The sequence below is a fragment of the Phascolarctos cinereus genome, unplaced genomic scaffold, assembly GCF_003287225.1.
Source record: "Phascolarctos cinereus isolate Bilbo 61053 unplaced genomic scaffold, phaCin_HiC Scaffold_4;HRSCAF=312, whole genome shotgun sequence".
Lineage (NCBI taxonomy): Eukaryota > Metazoa > Chordata > Mammalia > Diprotodontia > Phascolarctidae > Phascolarctos > Phascolarctos cinereus.
The window spans coordinates 725,745,923-725,763,054 of record NW_027555847.1 but is presented as its reverse complement, the minus strand read 5'-3'; the positions used below and the strand labels follow the sequence as shown (position 1 = coordinate 725,763,054).

General features: G+C 50.0%; 1 protein-coding gene across 1 annotated transcript in view; it reads right to left on the bottom strand.

Moving 5' to 3' along the window:
- The window catches only part of YPEL1 (yippee like 1), a 42,013-nt gene extending 41,333 nt beyond the window's left edge, over window positions 1–680 (bottom strand). The window contains exon 1 of the mRNA XM_020996567.1: window positions 539–680. The gene's annotated coding sequence lies outside the window, so the exon portion shown is untranslated. The remainder of the gene's footprint in view (window positions 1–538) is intronic.
- Window positions 681–17,132: the final 16,452 nt, after the last annotated feature.

Genomic DNA, 17,132 nt, shown 5'->3' with positions numbered 1-17,132 from the left:
AGCCGGCGGCCCCCTCGAGCCTGGAAATAGCTCTTTGGCGCAGCAAGAATTGAGGAGGAGGGGAGGGGGCCTGAAGGTGTCACTCGGCATCTGGGTCATCCCAGCGGGGTCAGCGCTCGGCTGCTTTCTGTGGGGGCACGGGAGGTCGGCCCAGCCGGGCAGGAGGTCTGGCCCCCTCCTCCCCAGACCTCGACACAAAAGCGAGCCCGGAGGGGCGAGGGGAGCACCTGATCGCGCTGCTCCTGCCGTCATTTCTAGGCGCTAAAAATAGAGGCGAATCGCCCGAGCCCCAAACTTGTGCCGAACCCGCCACCTCCCCCGGAGGAGCCCAGAGCTCCCGCGTGGGCGGGGGGCTGCGCAGACGGGGGCCGCCCCAGGGGCAGGGGACTGAGCTGCCAAGGGGGTCCCGAGACGCTGGGGAGTGGCGGGGGTGGGGCGGCCAGGAGGTCCTAATGGGGCCCCGGGAGGAGTGACACGGGGGTCTCCCTGGAGCGACGGCGGGCCGGGCACGGGATAAGTGACCCCCGGGGGTACTCACCGCAGCGGCCCGGCGAGCTCCCCGAGGGGGCGGCAGCGGCGGGGGCCCGGGGCGGGCTCGAGCGACGCCCCCACCCTCGGCGGCGGCGGCAGGAGGAGGAAGACCCGCCGAGGCTCCGCTGTGTCCATACAGGGGCCGCCCGCCGGCCCGCCCGCCCTCAGCCCTCCCGGGGCCAGCCCCGCCGCCGCCGCCGGGGCTCGCTCATACGGAGGCAGCCGCCCCGGAGAAGCGGCCCGGCCACAGCGGCCTCAGCAGCTCCCGAGGCATCCCCCGCCGTCCGCCGCTCGCTCCGCTCCCTCCACGCCGCCGCCTCCTTTGTTTTGAAGCGGCGGCAGCTGCCACGGCTGCCGTTAACTGCGCTGGAAGCCCGCGCCAGCCAATCAGCGCCCGCCCGCGAGCCAGCCCGCTCCCTCTGCCCCGCCCCCTCCGGCCCGTCGCGCGCCAGACTGCTGCCTCAGCCCCGCCCCTCCGGCTCCAGCGGATCAGCGAGCCGTCAAGTCAGTTTCCCTCGGCCCCGCCCCCTCCCGTCCGTCCGCGCACCAGCCTGTTGCATCGGCCCCGCCCATCTCTCCTCTCACTCCTTCGGCCCCGCCCATCAGCCTTCTGCGCTCGCGCCGACGCTTCTCCTTCGACCCGGGCGCGCACAGCTCCTTCCCAATCATACTACGGCCTGACTGACTCGAACCAAGGGCCTGACTGCCAATCAATAAGGCAAACGTAGCACGTGTTTTCGCCCCGCCCTCCCCATCCACTCACAGGTTTCGAGCATTTCCATTGGCCAAGCCGGAAGGGGCGGCCGCCCTGGCGGCCAATGAGAGGAGAGGCTTCGATTCGAGGGTGGGCGGGAGCTCGGCGAACAACAGGCGCGCACTGGGAGCGGGCGACGCGCACGCGCGCCCCTCTCGCTCCCCGACTCTGCCCCTCGGGGGCGCGCAGTGGGCGAGGCCAGGCCCGGGGAAGCGTGTTGGGGGCGGGACCGGGTGGCACGCGCTCCCCCGCGTGGAGCTGCGTTTCGGAACCCTCTGCCTGGAGCAGGGGGCCTGTCCCGGAGGCCTGCCTAGAGGAGGAGGATCAGCGAGCTTACCTGCTTGCCTTCCGCGAGGCCCACCGCCGTGCTAGTGTCGTGCCCATCTTACAGAAGGGGACACTGAGGCTCGGGCACAGGGTCACGCAGCTGGGCAGGTCTCCCTGACTTCAAGCCCAGCGCTGCGGGAGAGGGGCGAGGGGGCATGCCCTGGTCCGACCCGCTCTGGACAGCTGGAGAGGAGGGAGACCGGCCCGGGGAAGGTCCGACGGACTTTGTAGGTTTCGTCTTCTCTCTTGCTCCGGGATAGGATGTGATGTCAGCAGAGGACGGGGGTCTGGCACACTGCAGGTGCCTAATAAATGCTTCTTGGATGACGGGCCCTGCAGTCCTAGGAGCCCTGACCTCTCTGCGGCCGCTGGACGTCCAGGAGACACTTTACACTCACCGTGCCCCAAGCTGAGCTCTTTCCCTCCCCCACCTCCCCTTCCCTATTGCTGTCGAGGGCACCGACCCCCGCCCCAGGTTCCCAACCCGGGAGTCGTCCTGGACCCCTCACCCCCCCCCATGTCCAAGCTGCTGCCAAGGCCTGTTAATGGTACCTTCCTAACAGTCCTCGAATAAGCCCCCTTCTCTCCTCCGATGCTGCCCCTGCCCTGGTGCAGACCCTCATCGCCATCGCCTGGACTATTGCAATAGCCGCCGGGTGGGGTCCGCTGCTTCGAGCTCTCCCCACTTGGGTCAATTCTCCATTCACCCACCAAACCGATTTTCCTAACGCGTAGGTCCGATCGAGTCACCTCCCTTCTCACTAAACTCCCTGCCGCAAATACAACACTCTCTATTAGGCAGTCGTAATCTACCCCCGCCCCCCCCCCCCTTTCCTGTTTTCTCCCCCCTTCCATTTCAACGGGTCCTCTTCCACAGGCCTTGGGCTTTTGTCCGTTCCACGGGCATCTCTCAGCTCGGGCCATTCTCCCTGGCTGTCCGCACCCGTCTGCCTCCTCTGTTCCAACTACTGCCCCGACCTCCCCGGCTTCCTTTAAGTGGCAGTTATAATCCGGCCTTCTACAGGAAGCCTTCCCCAACCCCTCTTAATTTTAGTGCCTTCCCCCTCTTAATTAGTTCATATTTGTTCTGTCTATAACTGGTTTGCACGTGTGTTTCTTGTTGTTTCTCAGATCGTGAGCTCTTTGAGGACAGGAACTGTCTTTTTGTATCCCCAGCATTTAGCTCAGTGCCTGGCCTACAGGAGGTGCTTAATAAATACTTATTGACTGAGCGGACAGGTAGGCAGTGGCGAGACCCCCATTTCACAGATGAAGAAACTGAGGAGACAATTGACTTGCCCAGCGTCATACAGCCAATTAGTGGAATCTCTTAACTCTCTTCATCTTTTGGCTTTCCATCTTTCCATCTTCTGGCTCTCCCCAGATGACATGGAAAACCTGACCATCATGTCCAGCCTGTGTTGAAATATTTTTTCATCTCCCTTTCCTCCCTATCCCCACACTGGTCCAAGAAGGGAAGTCAGAATAGCCCTTGCTCCCCACTGCCATTTCCAGCCTCTCCCCTGTCACCATTATTCAGCATCTGTTCCTTCTCTGAATTTACAGTACTCATATTAATCACCCACACCAGATCCTATCTACTAACCCTCACTTCCTTCTCTCACTTTTCTCAAGGAGGTCAGTATCTGAGTGAAAAGTCTTCCTTTCCACACTAACCTTTCCTTTATTTTTTTATTTGTGTGTTTTGTTTTTAGGCAATGGAGGTTAAGTGACTTGCCCAGGGTCACACAGCTAGTAAGTGTCAAGTGTTTGGTCTGAGGCTGGATTTGAACTCAGGTCCCCCTGACTTCAGAGCCCATGCTCTATCCACTGCACCACCTAGCTTCCCCTAACCTTTACTTTATAATAAAGGATTTCAATGTATCAAAACTCCCTCAGATATTTTGGAATCCCAGTTCTTCAGTTTAATCAGTTCCATGACCTGCATTTCCAATCCATCTGAGCTTCACCCTTGATCTCACCATATCCTTAAGTGTTCCATGGAGAATTCTGAAATCTCTTTAACTGACCAAACTCTATCATTGAGTCTGCAACCAGGGGTGTGCTGAAGCCGGCTTGAACCAACTCAGAAAAGCAATTGTCAAATTCTCAGTGTGAATATTTATGCCTTGGAAATTGACAGATGCTAAGAATCAGGAATTTATTGTTTGTTGTTTGTCTCAGGGCTGGGGAACCTGCAGCCTCGAGGCCATGTGTGTCCTCGAGGCTGCAGGTCCCCGTCCCTGGTCTAGACTTAAGAAAGTGATGTAGACAATGTTACTAAGGAGTAAGTGTAACGTTTCCCAGCACATCCCTGTGTCTTGACGCCTCGCTCCTCCTAACACCGTTCTTCACTCTCGCTATTCTCTTGCTTCTTTCCCGCCCATCTGACCACTCCTTCTTAGTCTCCTTTGCTGGACCATCATCCCTTAACCATAGCGTTCCTCAAGGCTCTGTGCTAGGTCTTTTTCGTTGTCTACGCTGTCTCTTGGTGACCTCACTGACTATCCTGGGTTTAATTGCCATCTTTCTGCAAATGACTCCCAGATCTATAGATCCAGCCCTCGTCTCACTCATCTTCTCCATTATCAGCTGCATATGGGGCATTTCTAATTGGATTTCCCATAGGAAATCTCAAACTAATATGTCCATAAATATCTCATTCCTCTCCAGACTGAACTTTGAACTTTCTCTACCACGCCCCAGAAACCTCTACATCCTGGAAGTTCATTCCAGTCCTGGAATCCACACATTGGAAATAGGAAAAGGACCTATTTGCACAAAGGAATTTATAGTAGCTTTTGGTGGTGGTTAAGAATTGGAAATTGAGGGGATGCCCGTCAATTAGGGAATGGCTGAACTAGATGTGGTATGTGATTGTAATGGAATATTATTGTGCTATTAAGAAATGAATGATTTCAGAAAAACCTGTAAAGACTTATATGAACTAATGCAGAGTGAAGTGAGCAGAACCAAGAGAACATTGTACACAGCAGTAGCAATACTGTATGAAGAACAAATGAATGCCTTAGCTCTTCTCAACAATACGATGATCCAAGACAATCCCAAAGGACTCATAATGAGAAATGCTATCTGCCTCCAGAGAAAAAATGGATGGTGTCCAAATACAGATCAAAGAATACCATTTTCTCTTTCTTTCTCTCTTTTTTTCTTCCTTCCTTTCCTTTTCTCTCTTTTTTCTTTCTTTGAGCTTTCTTCCACAATATGATTAACGTGGAAATAAGTTCTATGTGATTGCACACGTATAGCCTATATCAGATTGCTAATCATCTGGGGAGGGGGAGGGGAAAGATGGAGGGAGAAAATTTGGAGCTCAAAATTTTTAAAAGTATATTAAAATTGTTTTTATATGGAGGTGGGTAAAAATGAATTTTTTTTTAAAGAAATGAGAGGCCTGCTCTAAGCTGCCTCCCTGAGAGCCAACTGAGAAGCCCTGTCTCCCACCTGACCATGGTGGTTGTAAGCACACAGTTGTCTCTGTATCTTTGGATTTATTCTTTCCTGATCTTAAGTGAACAAGTGTTCTGGGAGAGGAGTGTTCAGATGATCTTATGAGTTTGGGAGGTTCAGAGGTGCCATCAGTGGTCAGAGATGCATGCTGGCAGCTAGCAGCATCCATTGGGAGCTGCCAGTGACAGTGAAATCAGCTGCAATAGGGGTTCAGAAATAGTCACCCAATAGTTGGCAGGTGCCTCTTTGCCACACATGTTCTCCACACAAGGGCCTCAGTACCATTGTGCTTCAAACTTGAGCTCACTCTCCCCGTGGCTGCTGGGTGTGTTTGTGGGACAGTGTGCCGCAGGTTTTGAGGGTTATGTTTTGTACCAACTGTTCTTACCAAGCCATCTGTAAATGGTAAATATCTGGCTGGCTGCCTGATTGCCAATGAGGAGCATATGGGTGGAGGCTCAGGAGCCACAGTATTCAAAATAGGCCCTCAGGTCTACCTTTAGAACCCTGGGACAGTAGTGAGTAGCAACTGTGCTTCTGGACACCCCAAGTCATGAAGTCAGGTTAAAAAACTGATCCAAGAGGAAGTGCCACATATCTGTTTTGTATGTATATATGTTCATTTTGCCTGTCCTTATACACTGTAAACTCCTTGATATGCCTAGCACCTATAATACTGCCTGACACATTTCAGTTGTTCTTCAGTCATTTCAGTCATGTCAGACACTTCATGACCCCATTTGGGGTTTTCTTGGCAGAGATGCTGGAATGGTTTGCCATTCCTTTTCCAGTTCATTTGGCAAATAAGGAAACTGAGGCAAACAGGATTAAGTGACTTGTCCAGGGTCACTCAGCTGGTAAGTGTCTGAGGCTGGATTTGAACTTGGGAAGATGAGTCTTCCTGATTCCAGGCCTGGTGCTCTATCCACTGCAGCGCCACCTAGCTGCCCTACCTGACAAATAAGAGGTTCTTAATAAATGCTTTCTAATTTACTGATTGATTTACACTCTGTATAATCCAGCCAAACCGGCCTTGCTGTTTCTTGTGCATGACGCTTCATCCCGTCTCCATGCATTTGCCCAGACAATGATCACCCTTCCCTGGAATGCACTCCTTCATAACTCAGCTCAAGTAGCACCTTCTCCATGAGGTATCTCCTATTTCCCCCTGTCCAGGAGCAATACCTCCCCCCACCAAATTAAAAAAAAAAGTTTCCTTGTCTTAATTGTGTTTCTACTTTTGGGCATAATTACATATGCTCATGCTGTCTCCCCTGTGAGGGCAGAAACTGTTCCTTCTTTGTCGTGATATCTCTAGCACGTACCACGGTGCTCGGCTCATAGCAGGTGCTTAATAAATGATGGATTGATTGGTTGATTGAATCCCAGGTCTTCTGAGTCCAAGCCCAGTGTGCAGAGATTCAAATGTTGTTAGACTGGAAAGGGGAAGGAATCTCTTGGTCCAACTCCCTCATCATACAAATGGAGAAAGAGCCCTAGAGAAAGGAAGTGACTTCTCCCATTTCAGAGCTCTATTATAATTGCTGACCTTGTAGCACAGTGGATAGCGCACTGGGCTTGGAATCAGGAAAACATCATCCTGAGTTCAAATCTAGCCTCAGACACTCACTAGCTATGTGCCCCTGGGCAGGTCATTTAACCCTACTTGCCTCAGTTTCCTTATCTGTCAAATGAGCTGAAGAAGGGCATGGCAAAACACTCGAGCATCTCAGCCAAGAAGACCTCAGAAGGGGTCACGAAGACTTGGACATGACTGAAACAACTGAAAAACAAAAGTGGAACCCTGTGAGATTCACAAGCCCACACCTGCTGACTCATTGTTTGACAGCCAATGTGGGAATTCGTGATGTAGCTCAGACCTTGCCCCTTACCCCGTACATCTGCTTAACAAGAATTAACCTACTACTCAATAAGCATTTATTAAGCACCCACTGTGTGCTAGGCACTGTATCAGATGCATGGGATGTCAAGACCAAATGAGTCAGCCCCAGCCCAAAAGGAATTAATGTTCTATTAAAATATCTGGAATAGTTGTATGGACGTGTATACAAAGTCATTACATGCAGAATCAATACTAAATAAATCCAGGGGAGCTAGGGAGGGAGGGCACTAGCAGGTGGGGAGATCAGGGAAGGCTTCATGGCGAAGGTGGTATTTGAGTGGAGCTTTGAAGAAAGCTGAACATTCTGAGAAGCAGAGGTGAGGAGGGAGTGAATTCTGGACAGAAGGCACAGCCAGTACAAAGACATTGAGGTGGGAGATAGGTGACGAACAATAGGATGGCCGGTTTGGCCACACTGTAGTAATGTATGCTAAGCCTGAAAAGCTTGGGTGGAGCACTAAATTGAGAAATAAAACTAGAATCGAGGGGGCTTGGGGGGAAAACCTAAGAAAATAGATAACCAGTTAGCTAAACTGATTCTAAACAGAGAGAGGACAGCCAAATTATCTGCATCAAAAATGGAAAGGGACTTACAGTGACTGAAGATGAAATAAAGGAATTCTCAGCAATTGTGTTTCTAATCATATGCTGGGAAACTAGGTGGACCTGGAATCAGGAAGACCTGAGTTTAAATCCAACCCTGGACATTCACTAGCTGTGTGACCCTGGGCAAGTCACTTTGCCCTGCTTGCCTCAGTTTCCTCATCTGTAAAATGTGCTGGAGAAGGAAATGACAAACCACTCCAGTCTCTTTGCCAAGAAAACCCCAAATGGGGTCACAAAGAGTCAGACACGACTGAACAACAATAAATTATATGCTAACAAAACTGATACTTAGATAAATACTTGCAAAAATATAAAATAGATTAACAAAAGAAGAAATGGACTATTTAAGTAACAATATGAGAAAAAGAAATTAAGCCATGAACGAGCTCACAAAAAAACTCTCCAGGACCAGATGGATTCACAAGCAAATTTGATCAAATATTCAAAGATCAATGAATTCTAATAGTACATAAACTGTTGGCAATAATCATAGAAGATACCATTGAGTCCTTTTCTATGATACAAATATGGTCTTGATATCAAACCAAGGAGAGACAAAGCAGAGAAATAAAGCTATAGACCAATGTCCCTAATGAACATTAATGCAAAAATGTTAAATATTACTAAGTAGGCTAAAACATCATATTAGAAAGATTACAGGTTGGGTTTATATGATGAATACAGGAAGACTATAAATATACACATACAAATATACATACATATGCCATGTTAATAACATAAATAATAAAAATCACATAATTTATATGATTTGATGCTGAAAAGGCTTTTAATAAAATCTAATACTCATTTCTATGAAAAGTACTAGAAATCAGAGGAATAAAAGGACCTTCCCTTAACACAGCAAACAGTACCTATCTAAATCCAAGAGTGTGTGTGTGTGTGTGTGTGTGTGTGTGTGTGTGTGTGTATCAATGGAGAAACATTAGAGGTCTTTCTAATAAGATCAGGGGCAAAGCAAGGAGGGCTGTTATCCTCACTGCTGTTTAACTGTGCTAGAAATACTAGACAAGAAAAAGAAATTGAATGAATCTGCATAGGCAAAGAGAGGACAAAATGATCAACTTTTATAGATGATATGATGGTATATTCAGAATCCTAGAAAGACAACTAAAAATCAATTGAAATAATAACCTTATCAAAATTGCAAAATACAAGATTAAATGAGATATTATTTGTAAAGCACTTAGCATGGTGTTTAGTACATATTGCTGTTGTTCAGTCATGTCTGACTCTTCACAAACCCTTATGGGGTCTTCCTGGCAAAGATACTGGAGTGGTTTGCCATTTCCTTCTCCAGTAGATTAAGCAGAGACTAAATGACTTGCCCAAGGACACACAGCTACTTTGTGTCCGAGGTCGGATTTGAACTCAGCTTTTCCTGACTCCAGGCCCAGTGCTGTATCCACTGCAGTGCCACCTAGCTGCCTCTGAGACAAACGGAGGTTAAATGACTTGCCCAGGGTCACACAGCTAGTCAGTGTCTAAGGTGAAAGTTGCCTTAGAGATGATCCAATCTAGTCTCTAACATCCCTGACCAGAAACCTCCTACCTCTACTTAAAGACCCCCTTCCTCACCCCCCCCATGTTCTGGGCAGCCCATTCTCCTTTGGACAGTTTTCCTCATAGCAAGCCTAAATTTGCCTCACTGCAGCTTCTACCCACTACTCCCAATTCAGACCTTAAAAGGCCAAGCTGAACAAGTTAAGTGGCCCCTGCACTTATTTAACAAGCATTTATTAAGCCCCTACCATATGCTAAAGGCAGCTAAGTGGTGCAGTGGATAGATTGCTAGGCCCAGAGTCAGGAAGACTCATCTTCCTGAGTTCAAATGTGGCCTCAGACACTTACTAGCTGTGTGACCCTGGGTGAGTCACTTCACCCTGTTAGCCTCAGTTTTCTCATCTGTAAAATGAGCTGGAGAAGGACATGGCAGGCCATTCCAGTATCTCTGCCAAGAAAACCCAACACAGGGTCATGAAGAGTCAGACATGACTGAAATGAATGAACAAAATACTAGGGCTTCTGCTGTATACTTGGTATATATTGAAGACAAATAAGCCAGACTACTTACCAGCCCTCTTAGAGGGGATTTTCTATTAGCCGCTTGACAAGTTGGTCAGCCCCCGGTGTGGCCCCCAGTCTCCTCTCCTCCAGGCTACACATCCCTGGCTCCTTCAGCCAGTCATCCTGTGGCACAGCCTGCAGTCCTCTGGTCATCCCTGGCCAGTCTCAAAGCTGCTGCTGCTGTCCTTGTCAGTATTACAATGCACCCGGCTCCCCTCTTCACGGAAGAGGACGGTGAAGCCGGGGAAGGGGAGTCGTGGGCCCAACTCACCCAATTCTTGGATGAGCAGAACGATAACGTGAGCCCGGACCTTCTGAATCCTGGGCGGGGTCGGTTCCACGGAGACCAAGGAGGTTACTGGACTCTCCTAGGGGGCCTTGGCTATTCCAGTGCAGTGACTGAGGCTGAGCCTGTGGTCCCCCCAGGGGTAGAGACAGCTACTGCTTGCCACTGCGGCTTTGCTCCCAGGAGCTTCAAGAGGTTCTAGGAGCGAGCTGGAGGTGTTTGATTGTTCCCGCTTCATTTGTTTGCTCTACCCTGGCGATCCATTCTGCCACCTTTGTCTTGAGCTGCAGCCCCAAGCACCCTTGTACGGCCCAGAGCAGGCAGGTCAGTGGCTAGGAACTAGCTGTTTCCTTGGAGGTGGCCCGATGCTGGTGACCTTTGATATCAGTGGCCTCCGTGGGCCTTGTTAGGGAAGCAGGTGGAGGAATGGGCTTGGTGCCCAGCCCTCAGGCAGGCCCCTTGAGTGCATCACTCTCCTCAGCCCTGGTCTCTAGCCAGGAGCCTCCCTTTCATCCCATTCCAGGCAGTCCTGATCCCTCCCTCCACTCAGGGGTTTGCAGGTAACAGCCTAATAAAGGAAGGAATGAAAAAAGCACTTACCAGCCTGTATTGATACAGTACTGTTTTATAGCAATAAAAAATATTTATTATTAAATTTTATTCCATATTAATTAAACAGTTAAATATTATTAAAAACCCTTATTATATACCAAGTAGGGCAGCTGGGTGGTGTAGTGCCTAGAGTTCCAGGGAGGACCTGAGTTCAAATCCAACCTCGGACACTTACTACCTGTGTGACCCTGGGCAAGTCACTTAACCTATTTGCCTCAGTTTCCTCCTCTGTAAAATGATCTGGGGAAGGAAATGGCAAACCAATCTAGTGTCTTTGCCAAGAAAACCCCAAACAGGGTCACGAAGAGTTGGACACGACTGAAATGACTGCAGAGCAACACCAGAACTGTGCTGGGCCCCGGGCTTGGCTTTGGGGATACAAAGAGCAAAGCAGAGCCTGTCCTTTCTCGTCAAGGAGCACACTGCCACACTAACAGGGGAGATAGCACCTGTAGGAGGTCCTGGGGGCCCAAGGGGCTCAGGAAGAAAGCAGAGGGAGCCAGTGCCACCTACACTGACAAAATCACATCCATCTCTGATGTTGAGCCACCTGACCACGCCAAGGCCTTTGGGGCGAGAACTTTTTCTAGGTCTTTCAAAGAGCTGAGGAGGTAAGGTTCCACACCTGCAGAAGCAGTTGGCAGGCGACATCTCCTCAGGCGTTGCTCCCCAGGATGGTGGTTATGGGGGCTGGGATGGAAGCAGGTCTGGTGGTCTGAAGGGCACTGCCATTCCTGGGGCCCTCGGGCTGAGACCAGCAGTAATAGCTGGTAAGTGGCAGGTGTTAGCAGTGTTGAGAAGGCTAGTGCCTTCTCCACAGTAAGTGCTCCTCTCAGTGACGGCTATGGGGACAAAGACAGAAGCAGGGCTGGTGATCTGAAGGGCACTGCCATTCCGGGGGCCCTTCAGTTCAGCCAGCACTGTCTCCACTGGGACGACAGGGGAAGATGGTGGTCCAGGTAATGGTGGTGGTGGTGGTGGTTTGACCCTCCTGTCACATGATGCCTCCTGGCTCTCCCTCAGAGTGCCTTCCTGCTTATGCTGACTTGCATATGAATGTTGGACTCAAGGTGTTATCCAGAAGTATTTGTGTTTTAATAGGGCCCTCTTAGAGGTCCCAAGAAATCATCTAGTGAATATTGATTGGGAGAGTTGAGAACAAGGTGCCAGGAGGGAACAGCTGCAAAGAGGCAGATTTCAGTTTGATGCTGAGATCTCCTAACACTCAGAGCTTCCCCGCAGTGAGGGGGGCTGCCACAAGAGGGTAGGGCCCCCCCGGCCCCCCCCCCGGTAACTGAGCAGAGCCTGGAGGGGGCTTCTTGATCACATGCCAGCTAGACTAAATAGCTGCTGAGACTCTTCACAATGGATGATTCAAAAATCTCAACTCTGTCATTTGCTGGCTCTTTGGTTTGAGGGAAATCATACAGTCTCTCTGAGACTCAGTTTCCTCATCTGTAAAGGGAGGGCAGCTAGGTAGCACAGTGGATAGAATTCTGGGCTTCATACACTTAACTGTGTGACCCTGGGCAAGTCACTTCACCCTGTCTGCCTCAGTTTCCTCATGTGTAAAATGGGCTGGAGGAGGAAATGGTACCGCTCCAGTGTCTCTGCCAAGAAAACCCCAAATGGGGTCATGGAGAGTCGGACACAACTGAAATGACTGAACAGCAATACAAAAGTGAGGACAGATCATCTCACCTGGCAATAAGGTGGCTGTGAGAACCACAGAAGAGAAGGATGGGGAAAGGCCTTCCTATCAGGACGGGGCTGGAGGTACTGACATAGCTAAGTGTGGAGGTCTGCGCCAAGGACCAAAGTTGGTAGAAACACAGTGTGGTGCCTTCCCAGAAGGAATTAGTACAATTCCTCCTGCTTGCCTTAAGAGGTGAAATGACTCACCTACAGGCACACAGGTAGTGTGTGTGGCAGGACTTTTGCCTCTGCCTCAGTCTACCTTGTCTAAGGTTTATTCGTGCCCGTGTCGTGTGCCCCCTATTAGACGGGAAGTTTGAAAAGAGAAGGGACCTGTTGTTTCACGGTGGTATCCCTAGCCTTTGGTGACATACATACTGGAACGTAATTGGGTGCTGGAAGCAGGCTTGTTAGCTGGTGAAAGGGGAGAAATGGTGGGCTAGGGGACTGACTGGCACCTCAGTAATTACCCACTCTGCCCACACAGGCTGTGGTAGCATGGTGCACTGCAAAGGACCTGGGAGCTCAGCCCTTGTTGCTTAAAGCCAGGAATGGAAGGGGACGGGAATAAGCATTTCTCCAGTGCCTACCGCATGCCAGTCCTACATCCTGGGCCCCTATCTATCAAGTGAGGAAAATGGCTCCTATGAGACCAAACTGCCATCCAGCTCCAGGAAAACATGATTGGATCTTGGTTGTCCACTCAGTTCGGACGAAGGTCTACACTGGCTTTCCGCAGGCTTTTAGCTTAAGCCTCCTTAGAGGATACTAAAGGGCTGGATTGCCATCCATCGCCACGGATGTCAGGAGAGAGGCTCAGGTTGCCATTGCCTCCTAATTCGGCTAAGTTTCTTTGGCAAACCTCTCCCCGCTTCAACGGATCCTCCCTCCACGCAGAAGCAGGAAGGGATCTTCCAAGTCACCCCCACCACTCCGTCAGCTTCAGTGGCTTTCAACTCCCTCTAGATCCTGGCATTTCAACCCCTTCACAGCTTTGTCCCTTCCTACCTTCCCATTCTCCTTCCATGTCACTCTGCTTCCCAAACTTTACAGCCCATCTATGGTCAGACAGGCCCTACTGGCCCAGTCATGTTGCTTGGTTTCCCATCTCCACATCTTTGCACAGGTGGTCCCCTATGCCTACAACACTCTCTGTCCTCCTCTTGGAATCTGGCTTCGGACAAAACTCAATTGCAATGCTGCCCTCTATACGAAGTGTTTCCTGATCTCCCCAGCTGCTAGTGACCTCCCTCCCCAAGCCAACTCATATTCACTTTGTACGCTTCTGAATGTAAATATTGTCTCCCCGTTTGGAAGGCAGGGACTGTTACTTGGTATTTCCAGTACTTATAAGACCTGGTACATAATTTTGTTGTTCAGTCATGTCCAACTCTTCATGATCCCATTTGGGATTTTCTTGGCAAAGATACTGAGTGGTTTGTCATTTTCTTCTCCAGTTCAATTTCCAAAGGAGCGAACGGAGGCAAATTGGATTAAGTGACTTGCCCAGGTTCACACAGCCAGTAAGTGTCTGAGGCCAGATTTGAACTCAGGTCCTGACTCCAGGGCCTCTGCTCTATCCACTGTACTTCTTAGCTGCCCAAAGCACATTAATAGAAGCTTAACAAATGACTCTGGATTGTTTGATTGACTGATTGAACCAAGTTACTGTTGAGTCTTTTCCAAATTCCCCTACTCCCTTGGGAATATCTCTCCATAGGGTAAAATTCATTCCTAGAGCAGTATTTCCTGAACTGAGTCATACAGAACCCTACCTTCAGCGTGATGTGGACAGAGGCTTTGGGAAAATTCAGTAGTAATGATACTTTCCCTCTACAGAGATCAACTCTGAAATTATGTACTTCCCATTTTTCTATATGAATATAGGCCTAACTTCCTCAATTTCGTTCTCCCATTTCTCCAACTTTCCTTTGCCCTGGAGCTACCACATAGCCCCAGATCTTTATGATCCCGTCACTATCTTGAAAATCCCACAGTCCTGTGGCCTTCGTCAGGGGGAAATGCTATCCCAGGAAATCTCACCCAGGGCAGTAGGTCAATCACCTTTTGTTTTCCAAACTAATTTATATTCACTTCCTTGTTTCTCCTTCCACCAGCTTGACCCCAGAGCAGCAGAGAGATGTTCGATGGCAACATGAAGGATGCCACGCCATGCAGGACCAAGAGTGACTGGCATTGAAGAACAGGCGGGAAAGGTGTCACCGAGTATGCAGGGGCCAAACTCAGTTGGAAACGGAGCCCTCTAATCTCTATCGAAGGATCCCTATGGGCCTCGTAGTGACTTTGGTTTAAGATGTAATGTGTTTTTGTAACATGTGAATGTAAACTGTGTGACATGTAATGTGACATATTTTATTATATTTTATTTACTTTGTTAAATATTTCCCAATTACATTTCAGGGGGGCTGGGCAATGGGGTTAAGTGACTTGCCCAGGATCACACAGCTAGTAAGTGTTATGGTCTGAGGCCGGATTTGAGCTCAGGTTCTCCTGACTCTAGGGCAGGTGCTCTATCCACTGTGCCACCTAGCTGCCTTCCCAATTACATTTTAAACTTGTTCAGGCAGCATGTTTGATACATCTGCTTTCAGAGACACAGGCTGGGGCAAACAGTGGTCCTATTCCTCCTTTTAGGTGTTGTCAGGATGGGGAGATGAGGAGGGGAGAGCTTTTGAGGCATGGAGGACACGCACAGAGTTGGGAGAATATGTGACTTGTTCATAGAACAGCAAGGAGGACGGAGGACACATTGGGGTGCGTGTGGGGGGGGTGGGGGTGATGGAAGACGACTAGGGGGAAGGTCATGAGAGGCTTTGAGCACCAGAGGATTTGACTTTTGATCCTCAAGGTGATAGGGAGCCCCTGGAGTTTACTGAGGAGGGGGAGCGATATAGGGGGCCTACTGTTTGATAAAATCACTCAGTTAAATGGAGGTTGGACTGGAGTGGAGAGACTGGAGACAGGCAGCCCCACCCCCACCCCAGCAGCTATGATAACAGTGCAGGCGGTAAGGGGTGAGGGTCTGCACGAGGGTGGGAGCTGGGTCAGAGGAGAGAAAAAGGTGTAGTTGATCGATACTACAAAGGCAGAAATGAAAGGCCTTGGCAACAGCTTGGATATGAGCATTGGGTGGAGGGAGGTGTAAGAGAGGGTGAGGGGTCTAGGACGCTTCCCAGCTTGTGATGCTGGGGGCTGGGAGGATCACGTTGCCCACTACAGTAACAGGGAAGAGCAAGGGGAGGGGCATTAGGGAAAGAGCTAAGCTCAGTTTTGGGGGAGTTTAAAATGTCTATGTGACATCCAGAGATATCTAACAGGCAGTTGGAGATGCGAAACGGGAGGTCAGAAGGGAGGGTTAGGGCTGGAAAGGAGATCTGAGAATCCGCATGGAGATGATCATTGAATCTGTGGGTGCCGATGAGCCCGTCAAATGAAATAGTCTACAGCAGGGGTGGGGAGAAAGAGGCCCAGGCTAGAGGCCTGGGGGCACCCACCTTTAGCAGGCACAGCTGGATCTCTAGCAAAGGAGACTGGGGTCTTCTTAAGGAGTTTAGACACAAACAGCAAGGGAGAGATGGGGTAACGATGTGGAAAGACAGGTCAAGTGGGGATTTGTGAGGATGGGGGAGACCCAGACATGTTCACAGACAGAAGGGGAGCAGCCAATAGAGGAGAGATAAAGATAATCGAAGGAGCGGGGATGATAGGAGAGGCAGTTTGCTAGAGGAGCAGAGATGGAATGGGATCACTTGTACATGTAGAGGGGCTGGCCTTGGCAAAAGGGAGTTTCAGCTCATCATGTGAGTCAAGAAAAAGGAAGCGATGGTGGCCGAAGGCATCTGGGGGATGTGGGATAAGGAGGAGGGGAGAAGAGGGAGCTCTCAGTAAGTGGCCTCAATTTTTTGCAGTAAAATATGAGGCAGAGTTCTCAGGTGAGAGGGTAAGGCAAAGAGGAGCCCTGAAAGGTTGAGGAGCGACACAAAGGTTTGGAAGAGCTGCTATGGGACAGTGAGTTCATTAGGAAGTTGTGAAAGGAATGTCTGGCAACTGTGAGCACCTCACTGAGTCTCTGTGGCATACCTTTGTAGAGGACCCAGTCAGGATGGTTTCACGATTCTCTTCATCTTTGTTTGAGCAGCAACTGGTAGATCCAAGGCTGAGGCTTGGGGGCATGTGATTAGTGATAAGGCTAAGGGGTAAGGGTCTTAGGAGAAGAGGACAGGGTAGAGTTGAATTGGTTTGCTAAGGAGCCAAGATGAGGAAGGAAAAAGAGTGCAGCCAGTTCAGGAATGATGTCCTGGGTGGGGGAAAAACTGACGGATTGTGGGATTGGACGTCGCAGTGAGAAGTAACAGGGCTTGGGGTTACAAGGCGAATTTCAGAGTTCATGAACATAAAAGTGGGGCATTTTGGGATGATGGCAAGATCAAGGGAATCTATCTCTGTGTGTGGCTGGGGTGGGGTGAAGGAGGTCATGGGAAATGAGCAGGAAGAGGAACCAGGAGCTTAGGGCAGGGAGTCAGGATGCATTTTGAAGTTCCCAAGTACGAGGATGTGAGTTGGCAAGAAGAGAAAGATTGTAAGCCCAGTGCTGACTGTGGCCATTGAGGAAGGAGGGGGAGTGGCCTGGAGATCTGCAGACAGCAGGCATCAGGATTTCAGGATTTTGGTAGATGTGGATTTCGTGTAGGAGAGGTTATTGAGTGATGGTGGGAAGGAGCATTCCAATTCCCTCAGATCAGCTAGAGTGTGTGTGTGTGTGTATGTGTGTGTGTGTGTGTGTGTGTGTGTGTGTGTGTGTGTGAGTGACAGGGAGGATAAGAGAAAGGGCAGTCATTATG